Genomic DNA, 16,701 nt, shown 5'->3' with positions numbered 1-16,701 from the left:
TTGGTTGGTTCATCATCATCATGGTAGAAGCAAAGCCTACCAAGAAGGCTGCGGCTGCTGCTGCTGTGGTGGCCACCACCAGGAAACCTCGCGTCCAGGTTGCTCACCCGAAAACTAGTCAAATGGTTCTAGCCGCGGTCGCAGCACTCAAAGACCGTAAGGGCTCGTCTCTACAAGCAATCAAGAAGTACGTTGTTGCCAACAACAAAGTCGAGGCTGCCAAGATCGCCATTTACATCCGAAGATTTCTCAAGAAAGCAGTGGCTGACGGCATTCTTGTTCAGACCAAGGGAAGTGGAGCTAGTGGATCATTCAAGCTGGCCGTAGCAGAGAAGAGGGCCGTTCTAACTCCCAAGAAAGCCACCACAACCAAGAAACCATCTACAGCAGCAAAGAAGGCCGTGGTAACTCCCAAGAAAGCCGCCACAAGCAACAAACCACCTACAGCCTTGAAAAAGAAGCAGCAGCAGCAGCAGCAGCTTGTTGTTGGGAACAAAAAGCCCAAAATAAAGAGAGCTTCAAAATCTCCCAAACCACCCAAGGCAAAGAAAGCTGTCAAAAAAACAACAAAGGCAAAATAAACGACGACATGCAAGCAGCATGAATACACATGACAATAAACATCCAGGCCTCCCCCCTCAGTGGAGGGGCCTCATATGATTCCAAAAAAGAGTTTAGTTTTGTAGACAAATAAATCATTACTTTTGGGGTAGATTTACTCTGTATATTATATATATATATATATATATATATATATATATATATATATATATATATATATATATATATATATAATATACATCTATATTATATATATATATATATATATATATATATATATATATATATATATATATATATATATAATATACATCTATATTATATATATATATATAATATACATATATATATATATATATATATATATATATATATATATATATATATATATATATATATATATACATGGGTGAGGTGATATGGTACCAAAGTTTTGGGTAAGGTGATTGACATTTACACAAGATAAAACACGAACCAATGGGAATAAAAACATAAGAATGGAAGTAACTGCAGAAGGCCTATTGGCCCATAACACAAGCACTTCCTCTTGATGCTTCTATATTGGTTCAGAGTCTTGAAGCTATAATAATAATAATATATATATATATATATATATATATATATATATATATATATATATATATATATATATATATATATATATATATATATACACACAAAACTAAATAGTCTTGTTAGACAAATTGCCCCTATTAGAGGCAAGTTGACTAACAAGCCGAATGACTGGCAATTGTTTTGAATTTGAGTTAAATCTAACATAGAAATGTAATCAAACCTAACCTAACCTATGCTAACCCAAGCTAAGCTAACCTAACCTAACCTAAGCTAACCCAAGCTAAGCTAAGCTAACCTAACCTAACCTAAGCTAAGCTAACCTAACCTAACCCAGCAATTCATGATCTTAATATAATACTGTTAATTGGATAAACCAATTTGGAAAGAAATGTTCGAAAATAACAAAATTAACTGTGCTTGTTAGGAAAATTGGGCCTTGCATACTTGTCCCAATAGTGTGGTTCTCGCTTTTAGGTACGACATAAACGTATACCTAAGTTGAGAGAGAAAAAGATTCTCACTCAAACATGCATATCGATTGCCAGTCCTGAATTCTGGGTAGATATTCGTGTCCTCCCTTTTCATTTACCATCATTTGGATACTATCAAAACAGCTCTGAGAAGGATAAAATGAATAAAACGGGTAGCTCACTCATGTAAAAAGGAAGAGTTGGGAAAGATCTCTCTCTCTCTCTCTCTCCCCCTCACACCCCCCCCCCCCCCCACCAATGATCCTGCTCTGCTAGTATATAACGTAACAAACCTTCCCCCCCCCCCCCAACCCCAATCAGAGTCCCTTTAAGCATGCGAGGATAAAAAATAGATTTCATAAGACCCAATGTGCTAGCTGATATCAAAACAATTTATGTTATCGTCTATTAAGCCCTTCAGTAAAAAAGTATAGGGACCTAATTAGGTCCCGTTTTGAGGTGGTGGTGGGTGGAATCGATGGATTAGCCAAGCTCTTATCCGCCGAATCCGTAGAGGGTACGACCCTGGCGCTTCAGAGCGTACACCACGTCCATGGCAGTGACGGTCTTCCTCTTGGCGTGTTCCGTGTAGGTTACAGCATCACGGATGACGTTCTCGAGGAACACCTTCAGGACGCCACGGGTCTCTTCGTAGATGAGACCCGAAATACGCTTGACGCCGCCACGACGAGCTAAGCGACGAATAGCGGGCTTGGTGATGCCCTGGATGTTGTCACGTAGCACCTTACGATGACGCTTGGCGCCACCCTTTCCGAGTCCCTTGCCTCCCTTGCCGCGTCCAGTCATGGTGTTGTAGTTGTGTGAATCGAATTGACGAATGCCGAATCGAATTAAATATAGGACAAGATACCCTTCGGGTGAGCTTTGAAGTGGGTATAGGTGAAGAATAGCTTGGGTGAGAGGAAGCGTCGGAGTTGTAGAGATAGAGCCAGGGCTAGACCCAGCTGCGCGGCTGAATATGAGGCTACTTGAACACCTGGTCGGCTTAGGCTTGGCTGGCAGGGTCCCGAGGGAGGGGCGGCGGTGTGAGGTCTTCTTTCCTCATGACGTGTGGAGTCTTCTTTCTTCTTAGGATTTGAAGTCTTCTTTCTTCTTTGAAGCTGAAGTCTTCTTTCTTCTTTGAAGCTGGAGTCTTCCGTCTTCTGTCTTGCACGTTGGTCTGCTCCGAAGCTTGCAGGGGTTCCACCACCTCAAAACGAGCAAAATTAGGTCCCTATACCCCTAAAGAGGGGGGGGGGGGTGAAGGCGGCTACCTTCGGGCGAGTCTGGTGTTGAAGCTAGGCTTGTTATTCTTCCTTGTTCTCTTGCGTGGAGTTTGGTCTGTTGGCGTGCTTGGTGAAGGTGTGGGTCTTGTCACTACTTTATAATCGTTCAGTTCTTCTCTTGCTGCTCGCCATACGCTGTTGTACATCAGGGTTTTCATGTCAGTTACTACCCTGGTAACAGTTTCCTCGCCGTTTCTGTGTTTTTTCGTTATTGTTCGTGCTTCCACGTCCAGGATTGACAATGGTTCCTCTGTGTCCTTGGGGTCGTGAATCAGGAATCTGCGTGGGGATCGCAGACCATCTAGGCTTACTGGGGAGACCGATTCATTGTCGAATTCTGACAATTCGCAGCCGTCCCCGTCCTCGTGTTCATATACTGGGTCCCGCAGTGGTACGTGGAATTCTTGCATTCTCGGGTCGGTGTTTTCTTCGACAAAACTCATGACAGTAGTGTATGGGTTGAACATTTTCGGGGCTGCTATGCTGGTAGTCACTTTGGGTTCAGGTGCGATGACAGTTGCTGATTCAGCAGATGTTGAGATCGGTTGTGAAGCCGTTGGGGTGCTGTCGTTTGCCGTAGTCGGGTTTGCAGGAGTGGCTGGTGTAGGGTTGGCCTCTGTTGTAGTAGAGCGGGAGGTGAACATGGCCTCTGGTATCACAAACGATGGTAGGTTGTTCTCCTTGTACAGTTCCTTCAGTAATTCATAACGTAGTCTGAGATCTTCGCCTGAGAGCGCCGTTGCGAAGTGTATCAGGGCTGCAACAGTGCTATCAGGGGTGGCTGCAGGCGGCGTGAGTGAGGACGGCTGGCTGGCTGGGTTGAGAGGTGTTGTCTGTGACCTTGAGTGGCTGGCGCGGGAGCTGCTGGTCCAGTAGTTGAGTTGTGCGCCGCTCGCGGCGCCACTTGTCGGGAGTGCTGGGAAGGCTTCTGCTTGAATGTTGAAAGATTTCATTCTTGGAGTAGGATTTCGAGGTCTGGCGTCGATCATTTTCGCTATTTCTTCCTGCCTGGTGGGGCAGTCTTGAGAGACGGCTGTGTGTTCTCCGTTGCAAAGTAGACAGCGCTTGATGGTGGCTGTGCAGGTCCTGTGATGGTGTTCTCCAGTACAAATGCTGCATTTCTGCAGCCTGTTTGGGCACTTCTGGGCGTAGTGGGTGTATTGATAACACCGAAAACATTGACGAAGGCGGAAGTAACGCTGCCTGGTGATCTGGTGGGGTGTGCAGGCCACTCCACAGCATCTGAGTCCGTTGTCGGCCGCGAGAGTAGCCTCTGCTGGAGTCTTGAGGGTGACTTTGAGGGTTGGCCTCCCGCTTTCACCCTGCTGGATGAGGTGGGCCGAGATGGCTGTGAGAGACCGGTTCAGAGCGTTTATGCTCTTCACGATCTCAGTGATGGGCTGTTCGGCGATGATGGCACTCACTCTGTGGATGAATACTGTTCTTATAGCCTGGAACTGGAGGGGAGGCAGGAGTGTTAGCCCCTTTGCCTCGAGTGCAGTGGTCGACGTTGTGGTAAAAAGGGTTTCTAGTGCAGCTGCACTACTGAAGAGAATTTGGGGTCCCTTAACGTCCATAACGACGTCGATAGGTGCTACCCCAGAGGTCGAGGTCAGTAGCTCCATGATCTCGGCCTTGTTAAAAGTGGTGTCGGTTCCTCGGAACCGCACCTTCACTCTGAAAAGCATGATGCCTATGCAGGCACCACGCTAGAAATCAGGAGGGAAGCGCTCACGTTGCTGCTCAATATTTACCCACCCGGCAGTGCTAGGTGCAAGCTTCCTCTCCTGCTTGATGACATGATGATGATGACGAATGCCCGCACGATTTCCCGACTATATCCCATCAAGCGGACGTACTAGTAGCATTGCAACTCCTGCCTGCCCTTACTTTACGCTTGTGGTCGAATAGACACGGCTTTCTCACAACGCTTTCAAAACTGCAGTTGCCTACTCGTCTGTTTCACGTCCCTGTGAAATGACTTTTGCACAAATCCAAAAAATAGAGCAAAATCAGCGATAATAGTGATTGAGGTGAGCCGCCTGTTGGCTGCAGCCAGAGGAAGGAGGGGAGGGGCAACGGGGTGACGTAGGCGAGTCGAGCAGCCAATGGCGCTCGAGCAAGCGCCTCGAGACGGCGTATATAAGCAAAAATTTTTCGGCGCCGGCCATCACAAACCACAGTTGTTCACCATGGCTCGCACCAAGCAGACTGCTCGCAAGTCCACGGGAGGCAAGGCTCCTCGTAAGCAGCTGGCCACCAAGGCAGCACGCAAGTCTGCTCCTGCCACAGGGGGTGTGAAGAAGCCTCACCGTTACAGGCCCGGAACGGTCGCCCTGCGTGAGATCCGTCGTTACCAGAAGAGCACCGAGTTGCTCATCAGGAAACTTCCCTTCCAGCGTCTGGTGCGCGAGATTGCCCAGGACTTCAAGACCGATCTTCGCTTCCAGTCGTCTGCCGTCATGGCTTTACAGGAGGCATCCGAGGCTTACCTGGTCGGTCTCTTCGAGGACACTAACCTCTGTGCCATCCACGCCAAGCGTGTCACCATCATGCCAAAGGACATTCAGCTTGCTCGCCGTATCCGTGGAGAGCGTGCATAAGCTAAATCGACCACCCTAGTATACACCAAACTCGGCCCTTCTCAGGGCCAAAATATCCTTCTAAGGAGATTTCAGACATTCCTAGCATCAGTCATATGAATTAACCTTCATCTACACATATAATAAATAAATAAATAAATAAATAAACAAATACACTAATTTAGGTGTCATACATACACGTGATATCAATAAATCAAGTCATTTGTAGTACAACCTGTTCTCTTACAAACAAAACGCCGTCGCTTTTCGCTCTTATGCACTGTCAAGGATCACCCACCCCCCCCCACCCCCCCAAAATAAAAATTGTCATACTGTACTAGAAATAAAAGCAGCTTGTATAAGTGACATACTGTCCAGTCCTGTTTTATTCTGTTTTCGGTCCTCTGGCTTAATCTGTTAAGTTAGGAGATGACATTTTAAATTAACCGTTTTCTTGACATTTTCAAACCTAAGAGGGTGGCCTGCATAGTAATCCTAATGTGGAACATAACAATGAATCTCTAATCTCTAGAAAAAAGATACCGAGTGCTTATATGTGTTGAGAGAGAGAGAGAGAGAGAGAGAGAGAGAGAGAGAGAGAGAGAGAGAGAGAGAGAGAGAGAGAGAGAGAGAGAGAGAGAGAGAGAGAGAGAGAGAGAGAGAGACACAGACAGACAGACAGACAGACAGACAGACAGACAGACAAGACAGACAGACAGACAGACAGACAGACAGACAGACAGACAGACAGACAGACAGACAGAGACTGAGAGAGAGAAACACACACAGACAGTTTCATAAATATTCTCATTTTATAGCTATTTGCTTTCAGTGACAGAGGTTTTTGTTATAATAGTATTGGTGTCTAACACTCACAATCTCTTTAGAAATTAAAGTGTGGCTCCAATGGAGCCGAGTTTGTTGGTTTGAGGCCAAGCCACCACCACAGGGCAGTAAGTAAGCCGTTTACTTGGAGGAGGTGTACTTGGTGACGGCCTTAGTGCCCTCAGAGACGGCGTGCTTGGCCAGTTCTCCGGGCAACAGGAGCCTTACAGCCGTCTGGATCTCCCGACTGGTAATGGTGGAACGCTTGTTGTAGTGGGCCAGGCGAGAAGCCTCGGCGGCGATGCGCTCGAAGATGTCGTTCACGAACGAGTTCATGATCGACATGGCTTTGGAAGAGATACCAGTGTCGGGGTGGACCTGCTTCAGCACTTTGTAGATGTAGATGCTGTAGCTCTCCTTCCTCCTGCGCTTCTTTTTCTTATCGCCCTTGGCAATGGCCTTCTGGGCCTTTCCGGCCTTCTTGGCAGCCTTTCCAGATGCCTTGGGTGGCATGATGATGCTCGTGCTGGCTGGCGTTGCGATACAATAATGAACTTTTGCGCGAGTCGAGCTTTCCTTTTATATCCCGCTCGCGACTCAGCTCAGAGCGGGTCGCGTGGCGGAGCGCGCTGATTGGTCAGTGGCGGACTCCCTTGATCCTGAGCGGGGTATATAACACGAAGCTCGATCTGCGGGCCGGCATTAAAACACCACAAACCCACAACAGCAGCAGCAATGTCAGGACGCGGCAAGGGAGGCAAAGTGAAGGGCAAGTCAAAGTCTCGCTCCAGCAGGGCCGGACTTCAGTTCCCCGTGGGCAGAATTCACCGTCTGCTGCGTAAGGGCAACTACGCCGAACGCGTCGGTGCTGGCGCTCCTGTCTACCTGGCAGCCGTCATGGAATACCTCGCTGCCGAAGTTCTCGAGCTCGCCGGTAACGCCGCACGTGACAACAAGAAGACCCGTATCATCCCACGTCACTTGCAGTTGGCCATCCGCAACGACGAAGAACTCAACAAACTTCTGTCTGGCGTAACCATTGCACAGGGAGGTGTTCTTCCAAACATTCAGGCAGTTCTTTTGCCAAAGAAGACAGAGAAGAAGTAAGCACTTCTGCCACCCACCGCGACAAATACCATAACCAGGCTCCATCCGGAGCCACACACACTTTAATAGAGAGATTCAAGTAGACAATCAACTTTCAAACATTAATAATAACATTTATATTGATTTCATTTGGAATGTGTACATAACAAACAAACAAAACAAAATTATAGGGGATATTCAGCATCACTTGGAATATTAACCAATCATATAAATCCAATATATATTTTATATTTTACTTTAAGCGAGGAATTCATATTCTATCCATTTTTAATCATACAAATGAACAAAAGCAATTCTTCACTAGACGTAATGAATGAATAAATGATCAAGGTTTTAATGTGTTTCATGAATATATATATATATATATATATATATATATATATATATATATATATATATATATATATATATATATATATATATATATATATATATATATATATATATATATATTAATACTTGTGAACCAGAATATGTTTGAGCAGCAGCGATCGTGCCTGCCATTGGCCGAAGTGCAACAATTCAAATAATTTAAAGGGCCTGCTCGGGTATATAAGAGAGGCTGGGAGACTGGGGCCGGTGGTGGGTGATGGGTGATGAGTGATGGTGTGGTGTGGTGTGGTGTTGTTAAGAGTTGATTTACGGCCAGCCAGCCAGCCAGCCAGCCAGCCAGCTGCAGCCAAGGCAGGGCAGGGCAAGGCAAGGCAAGGCAAGGCAAGGCAAGGCAAGGCAAGGCAAGGCAAGGCAAGGCAAGGCAAGGCAGGCAGGCAGGCAGGCAGGCAGCCAGGCAGCCAGGCAGCCAGACAGGCAGGCAGGCAGGCAGGCAGGCAGGCAGGCAGGCAGGCAGGCAGGCAGGCAGGCAGGCAGGCAGGCAGGCAGGCAGGCAGCCAGGCAGCCAGGCAGGCAGGCAGGCAGGCAGGCAGGCAGGCAGGCAGGCAGGCAGGCAGGCAGGCAGCCAGCCAGCCAGCCAGCCAGCCAGCCAGCCAGCCAGCCAGCCAGCCAGCCAGCCAGCCAGCCAGCCAGCCAGCCAGCCAGCCACTCCCACTTTGTATTTATATGCATTCAATTTATATTCAAACATTATATATGTTAAGGGCCTTGTTTTAGTGTTTATTTTAAAAATGACAAACATCGAGTCATTTTACCAGTCCTTTAGCGTTAACGGTGATGCATTTTAAAACTGAACATAAATCGCCTTTTCTGGATATATCAAATATCGAATCCGCTTAATGTGCCTACAATTCAATCATTCAAAAAATACATAATTTACATCAAGCCTTTTCATAGAACAGACAATAAGATTTGTACATGCAAAAAAAAAAAAAAAATCCTTTAAGTTATCAATACAATGTGAGAAAACTTTACTTTTATAACTAAAGTTGCACAATTATACCAACTCTATGGTGGCTGGGTTGTAAGGTGTGTGGCTGGTGTTTTGGAAGTCGCGAGTTCAAACGACCCAATGGGAATAATACTTTTTTTTTTTTGCCATACAATCTTCCTAATACTATTATGTAGGTTTGTGTGTGTTTTTTTATTCATTCTTTGGTTTTATAGATGACATACATATTGACTCCTTTTACCGGTCCTTAATTAGGCTCTGGGGAAGCAATGGTGGTGGTGGTGGTGGTGGTGGTGGTGCATTTAAAACTAAACCAAAAATCACCAGTTCTGGACGCGTCAAATATCATATCCGCTTAATGTGTCTACAACCTAATTACTTAAAACTACACTATTTAATTCATTCATATCATGTGCATATTGGTCATTATGCTCATACAACCGACATCAAAATTTATTTTCATTATTAGAATCATACATTTCATCAAGTAATACAGATACAAAGAGATTTTCTTTCTGAGAAGACCGTTAGTATTGGCTTGCAGGCAGGCAGGCAGGCAGGCATTTGAGGGTTATTATTTCGCCTGTTGATTGGGGGGAGGGTTGATGTGTTAGGGGGTTTTCGGTTAGATGTGGTGGTGGTGATTGGTGGTGGTGATTGGTGGTGATTGGTGGTGATTGGTGGTGGTGGTGGTGGTGGTGGTGGTAGTAGGTGGGAGTTGGGGGTGGGGGGGGGGGGGGGGGGGGGGGGAGGGAAGGGGAGGGGAATGATGGTCTGTGGATTCCTTCTCCGTACCCTTTACATATAAGCAAAAATATGCCTTCTTGTGGGTATAGAAACATTAACACAAATTATATCAGTAACTGATATTGTAGCCTTTTAAACAGAAAAGATTTGTACATACAAATACTTTTTAATTATCATTTATTTGTGGAAATGGCATTTACGTCATTAAATTGATACCTCAGCATCAAGCTAGTGTCCTGCAGCAGTGGTCCAGTGGTAAAGTGTATATAAGTGATGCGTATTCTTGGAGTTGCGAGTTCAAACCCGGATTAAGCTATATATATATATATATATATATATACAACATGTTTTGTTTTGGTTGTTTGTTTTTGTATAAAGCCTCACACAATATCTATATTAAGCGAGTTTGTTTTAAACATGACATACATATTAATTCATTTTACCAGGCCTTATTCCACACAACTCCGTGAATTTCCCGTGGAGCCAGCCATTCAAACAAAAACAAACGAAACAAAACAAAACAAAACAAAAAACATTATTGCCAACAGCATTTGGTGTTCCCAGGCGGTCACCCATCCAAGTACTAACCAAACCCAACGTTGCTTAACTTCGCTGATCGGACGAGAAGCGGTGTTCTCAACGTGGTATGGCCGTTGGCATGAGACTGCCTACACATTGTGGCTAATAACCAACTCTTTTAAGTCATCGCGGCAGGATACGGACCTGCTTGTGGTGTCTTAATGGTAATTGTATCCTAACATATTTTTGTCTCCTTGGCATGGATATTTAACATCGTTTATTCAGTCTTGGGTTTATGTTCTTTCGCCATTTACAGACATTTTACATCTACCTACTTCCTCAGCCTGCCCTGCCAATTTCTAATGAATTTGTGGATTTTCTTTTGTAATACAAACATGTGTGTGCTCATCTGCTCTTCAGTTTTTATGATATTTGTCTCATCTGTCCTGCTTTATGATACTTTTACAAAGAACATGAACAAATGCTTCTATTTTAGAGAAGATATGGGATCCAGGTTTCGGAGCCGTAAAACCAACCGTCGTGATTGGTGGACGAGTTGCCAGGTTGCAGCTTCTGTACCGTGCCGGCACATAAATAGGTTCGGCTCAAGCGGCGGCAGCATCATTCCCCCGTGACTGTCTGAGCGTCTCTCATCACCTTGGTTGGTTCATCATCATCATGGTAGAAGCAAAGCCTACCAAGAAGGCTGCGGCTGCTGCTGCTGTGGTGGCCACCACCAGGAAACCTCGCGTCCAGGTTGCTCACCCGAAAACTAGTCAAATGGTTCTAGCCGCGGTCGCAGCACTCAAAGACCGTAAGGGCTCGTCTCTACAAGCAATCAAGAAGTACGTTGTTGCCAACAACAAAGTCGAGGCTGCCAAGATCGCCATTTACATCCGAAGATTTCTCAAGAAAGCAGTGGCTGACGGCATTCTTGTTCAGACCAAGGGAAGTGGAGCTAGTGGATCATTCAAGCTGGCCGTAGCAGAGAAGAGGGCCGTTCTAACTCCCAAGAAAGCCACCACAACCAAGAAACCATCTACAGCAGCAAAGAAGGCCGTGGTAACTCCCAAGAAAGCCGCCACAAGCAACAAACCACCTACAGCCTTGAAAAAGAAGCAGCAGCAGCAGCAGCAGCTTGTTGTTGGGAACAAAAAGCCCAAAATAAAGAGAGCTTCAAAATCTCCCAAACCACCCAAGGCAAAGAAAGCTGTCAAAAAAACAACAAAGGCAAAATAAACGACGACATGCAAGCAGCATGAATACACATGACAATAAACATCCAGGCCTCCCCCCTCAGTGGAGGGGCCTCATATGATTCCAAAAAAGAGTTTAGTTTTGTAGACAAATAAATCATTACTTTTGGGGTAGATTTACTCTGTATATTATATATATATATATATATATATATATATATATATATATATATATATATATATATATATATATAATATACATCTATATTATATATATATATATATATATATATATATATATATATATATATATATATATATATATAATATACATCTATATTATATATATATATATAATATACATATATATATATATATATATATATATATATATATATATATATATATATATATATATATACATGGGTGAGGTGATATGGTACCAAAGTTTTGGGTAAGGTGATTGACATTTACACAAGATAAAACACGAACCAATGGGAATAAAAACATAAGAATGGAAGTAACTGCAGAAGGCCTATTGGCCCATAACACAAGCACTTCCTCTTGATGCTTCTATATTGGTTCAGAGTCTTGAAGCTATAATAATAATAATATATATATATATATATATATATATATATATATATATATATATATATATATATATATATATATATATATATATATATACACACAAAACTAAATAGTCTTGTTAGACAAATTGCCCCTATTAGAGGCAAGTTGACTAACAAGCCGAATGACTGGCAATTGTTTTGAATTTGAGTTAAATCTAACATAGAAATGTAATCAAACCTAACCTAACCTATGCTAACCCAAGCTAAGCTAACCTAACCTAACCTAAGCTAACCCAAGCTAAGCTAAGCTAACCTAACCTAACCTAAGCTAAGCTAACCTAACCTAACCCAGCAATTCATGATCTTAATATAATACTGTTAATTGGATAAACCAATTTGGAAAGAAATGTTCGAAAATAACAAAATTAACTGTGCTTGTTAGGAAAATTGGGCCTTGCATACTTGTCCCAATAGTGTGGTTCTCGCTTTTAGGTACGACATAAACGTATACCTAAGTTGAGAGAGAAAAAGATTCTCACTCAAACATGCATATCGATTGCCAGTCCTGAATTCTGGGTAGATATTCGTGTCCTCCCTTTTCATTTACCATCATTTGGATACTATCAAAACAGCTCTGAGAAGGATAAAATGAATAAAACGGGTAGCTCACTCATGTAAAAAGGAAGAGTTGGGAAAGATCTCTCTCTCTCTCTCTCTCCCCCTCACACCCCCCCCCCCCCCCCACCAATGATCCTGCTCTGCTAGTATATAACGTAACAAACCTTCCCCCCCCCCCCAACCCCAATCAGAGTCCCTTTAAGCATGCGAGGATAAAAAATAGATTTCATAAGACCCAATGTGCTAGCTGATATCAAAACAATTTATGTTATCGTCTATTAAGCCCTTCAGTAAAAAAGTATAGGGACCTAATTAGGTCCCGTTTTGAGGTGGTGGTGGGTGGAATCGATGGATTAGCCAAGCTCTTATCCGCCGAATCCGTAGAGGGTACGACCCTGGCGCTTCAGAGCGTACACCACGTCCATGGCAGTGACGGTCTTCCTCTTGGCGTGTTCCGTGTAGGTTACAGCATCACGGATGACGTTCTCGAGGAACACCTTCAGGACGCCACGGGTCTCTTCGTAGATGAGACCCGAAATACGCTTGACGCCGCCACGACGAGCTAAGCGACGAATAGCGGGCTTGGTGATGCCCTGGATGTTGTCACGTAGCACCTTACGATGACGCTTGGCGCCACCCTTTCCGAGTCCCTTGCCTCCCTTGCCGCGTCCAGTCATGGTGTTGTAGTTGTGTGAATCGAATTGACGAATGCCCGCACGATTTCCCGACTATATCCCATCAAGCGGACGTACTAGTAGCATTGCAACTCCTGCCTGCCCTTACTTTACGCTTGTGGTCGAGTAGACACGGCTTTCTCACAACGCTTTCAAAACTGCAGTTGCCTACTCGTCTGTTTCACGTCCCTGTGAAATGACTTTTGCACAAATCCAAAAAATAGAGCAAAATCAGCGATAATAGTGATTGAGGTGAGCCGCCTGTTGGCTGCAGCCAGAGGAAGGAGGGGAGGGGCAACGGGGTGACGTAGGCGAGTCGAGCAGCCAATGGCGCTCGAGCAAGCGCCTCGAGACGGCGTATATAAGCAAAAATTTTTCGGCGCCGGCCATCACAAACCACAGTTGTTCACCATGGCTCGCACCAAGCAGACTGCTCGCAAGTCCACGGGAGGCAAGGCTCCTCGTAAGCAGCTGGCCACCAAGGCAGCACGCAAGTCTGCTCCTGCCACAGGGGGTGTGAAGAAGCCTCACCGTTACAGGCCCGGAACGGTCGCCCTGCGTGAGATCCGTCGTTACCAGAAGAGCACCGAGTTGCTCATCAGGAAACTTCCCTTCCAGCGTCTGGTGCGCGAGATTGCCCAGGACTTCAAGACCGATCTTCGCTTCCAGTCGTCTGCCGTCATGGCTTTACAGGAGGCATCCGAGGCTTACCTGGTCGGTCTCTTCGAGGACACTAACCTCTGTGCCATCCACGCCAAGCGTGTCACCATCATGCCAAAGGACATTCAGCTTGCTCGCCGTATCCGTGGAGAGCGTGCATAAGCTAAATCGACCACCCTAGTATACACCAAACTCGGCCCTTCTCAGGGCCAAAATATCCTTCTAAGGAGATTTCAGACATTCCTAGCATCAGTCATATGAATTAACCTTCATCTACACATATAATAAATAAATAAATAAATAAACAAATACACTAATTTAGGTGTCATACATACACGTGATATCAATAAATCAAGTCATTTGTAGTACAACCTGTTCTCTTACAAACAAAACGCCGTCGCTTTTCGCTCTTATGCACTGTCAAGGATCACCCACCCCCCCCCACCCCCCCAAAATAAAAATTGTCATACTGTACTAGAAATAAAAGCAGCTTGTATAAGTGACATACTGTCCAGTCCTGTTTTATTCTGTTTTCGGTCCTCTGGCTTAATCTGTTAAGTTAGGAGATGACATTTTAAATTAACCGTTTTCTTGACATTTTCAAACCTAAGAGGGTGGCCTGCATAGTAATCCTAATGTGGAACATAACAATGAATCTCTAATCTCTAGAAAAAAGATACCGAGTGCTTATATGTGTTGAGAGAGAGAGAGAGAGAGAGAGAGAGAGAGAGAGAGAGAGAGAGAGAGAGAGAGAGAGAGAGAGAGAGAGAGAGAGAGAGAGAGAGAGAGAGACAGACAGACAGACAGACAGACAGACAGACAGACAGACAGACAGACAGACAGACAGACAGACAGACAGACAGACAGACAGACAGACAGACAGACAGACAGACAGACAGAGACTGAGAGAGAGAAACACACACAGACAGTTTCATAAATATTCTCATTTTATAGCTATTTGCTTTCAGTGACAGAGGTTTTTGTTATAATAGTATTGGTGTCTAACACTCACAATCTCTTTAGAAATTAAAGTGTGGCTCCAATGGAGCCGAGTTTGTTGGTTTGAGGCCAAGCCACCACCACAGGGCAGTAAGTAAGCCGTTTACTTGGAGGAGGTGTACTTGGTGACGGCCTTAGTGCCCTCAGAGACGGCGTGCTTGGCCAGTTCTCCGGGCAACAGGAGCCTTACAGCCGTCTGGATCTCCCGACTGGTAATGGTGGAACGCTTGTTGTAGTGGGCCAGGCGAGAAGCCTCGGCGGCGATGCGCTCGAAGATGTCGTTCACGAACGAGTTCATGATCGACATGGCTTTGGAAGAGATACCAGTGTCGGGGTGGACCTGCTTCAGCACTTTGTAGATGTAGATGCTGTAGCTCTCCTTCCTCCTGCGCTTCTTTTTCTTATCGCCCTTGGCAATGGCCTTCTGGGCCTTTCCGGCCTTCTTGGCAGCCTTTCCAGATGCCTTGGGTGGCATGATGATGCTCGTGCTGGCTGGCGTTGCGATACAATAATGAACTTTTGCGCGAGTCGAGCTTTCCTTTTATATCCCGCTCGCGACTCAGCTCAGAGCGGGTCGCGTGGCGGAGCGCGCTGATTGGTCAGTGGCGGACTCCCTTGATCCTGAGCGGGGTATATAACACGAAGCTCGATCTGCGGGCCGGCATTAAAACACCACAAACCCACAACAGCAGCAGCAATGTCAGGACGCGGCAAGGGAGGCAAAGTGAAGGGCAAGTCAAAGTCTCGCTCCAGCAGGGCCGGACTTCAGTTCCCCGTGGGCAGAATTCACCGTCTGCTGCGTAAGGGCAACTACGCCGAACGCGTCGGTGCTGGCGCTCCTGTCTACCTGGCAGCCGTCATGGAATACCTCGCTGCCGAAGTTCTCGAGCTCGCCGGTAACGCCGCACGTGACAACAAGAAGACCCGTATCATCCCACGTCACTTGCAGTTGGCCATCCGCAACGACGAAGAACTCAACAAACTTCTGTCTGGCGTAACCATTGCACAGGGAGGTGTTCTTCCAAACATTCAGGCAGTTCTTTTGCCAAAGAAGACAGAGAAGAAGTAAGCACTTCTGCCACCCACCGCGACAAATACCATAACCAGGCTCCATCCGGAGCCACACACACTTTAATAGAGAGATTCAAGTAGACAATCAACTTTCAAACATTAATAATAACATTTATATTGATTTCATTTGGAATGTGTACATAACAAACAAACAAAACAAAATTATAGGGGATATTCAGCATCACTTGGAATATTAACCAATCATATAAATCCAATATATATTTTATATTTTACTTTAAGCGAGGAATTCATATTCTATCCATTTTTAATCATACAAATGAACAAAAGCAATTCTTCACTAGACGTAATGAATGAATAAATGATCAAGGTTTTAATGTGTTTCATGAATATATATATATATATATATATATATATATATATATATATATATATATATATATATATATATATATATATATATATATATATATATATATATATATATATATATATATATATATTAATACTTGTGAACCAGAATATGTTTGAGCAGCAGCGATCGTGCCTGCCATTGGCCGAAGTGCAACAATTCAAATAATTTAAAGGGCCTGCTCGGGTATATAAGAGAGGCTGGGAGACTGGGGCCGGTGGTGGGTGATGGGTGATGAGTGATGGTGTGGTGTGGTGTGGTGTTGTTAAGAGTTGATTTACGGCCAGCCAGCCAGCCAGCCAGCCAGCCAGCTGCAGCCAAGGCAGGGCAAGGCAAGGCAAGGCAAGGCAAGGCAAGGCAAGGCAGGCAGGCAGGCAAGGCAGGCAAGGCAAGGCAGGCAGGCAGGCAGGCCAGGCAGCCAGGCAGCCAGAGGCAGGCCAGGCAGGCAGGCAGGCAGGCAGGCAGGCAGGCAGGCAGGCAGGCAGGCAGGCAGGCAGGCAGGCAGGCAGGCAGGCAGGCAGGC

The 16,701-nt window shown here is 45.2% G+C and overlaps 1 non-coding gene across 1 annotated transcript; it reads right to left on the bottom strand.

Annotated features, from left to right (window-relative positions):
* Nucleotides 1-10,035: 10,035 nt before the first annotated feature.
* Nucleotides 10,036-10,154, bottom strand: LOC138361573 (5S ribosomal RNA). The gene has a single exon (XR_011227038.1). It is a non-coding gene; the product is annotated as a 5S ribosomal RNA (ribosomal RNA).
* Between the last annotated feature and the right edge of the window lie 6,547 nt (nucleotides 10,155-16,701).

This window comes from Procambarus clarkii, unplaced genomic scaffold (assembly GCF_040958095.1).
Source record: "Procambarus clarkii isolate CNS0578487 unplaced genomic scaffold, FALCON_Pclarkii_2.0 HiC_scaffold_487, whole genome shotgun sequence".
NCBI lineage: Eukaryota > Metazoa > Arthropoda > Malacostraca > Decapoda > Cambaridae > Procambarus > Procambarus clarkii.
The sequence above is the reverse complement of the archived record's forward strand: the minus strand, read 5'-3'. Positions and strand labels throughout refer to the sequence as shown.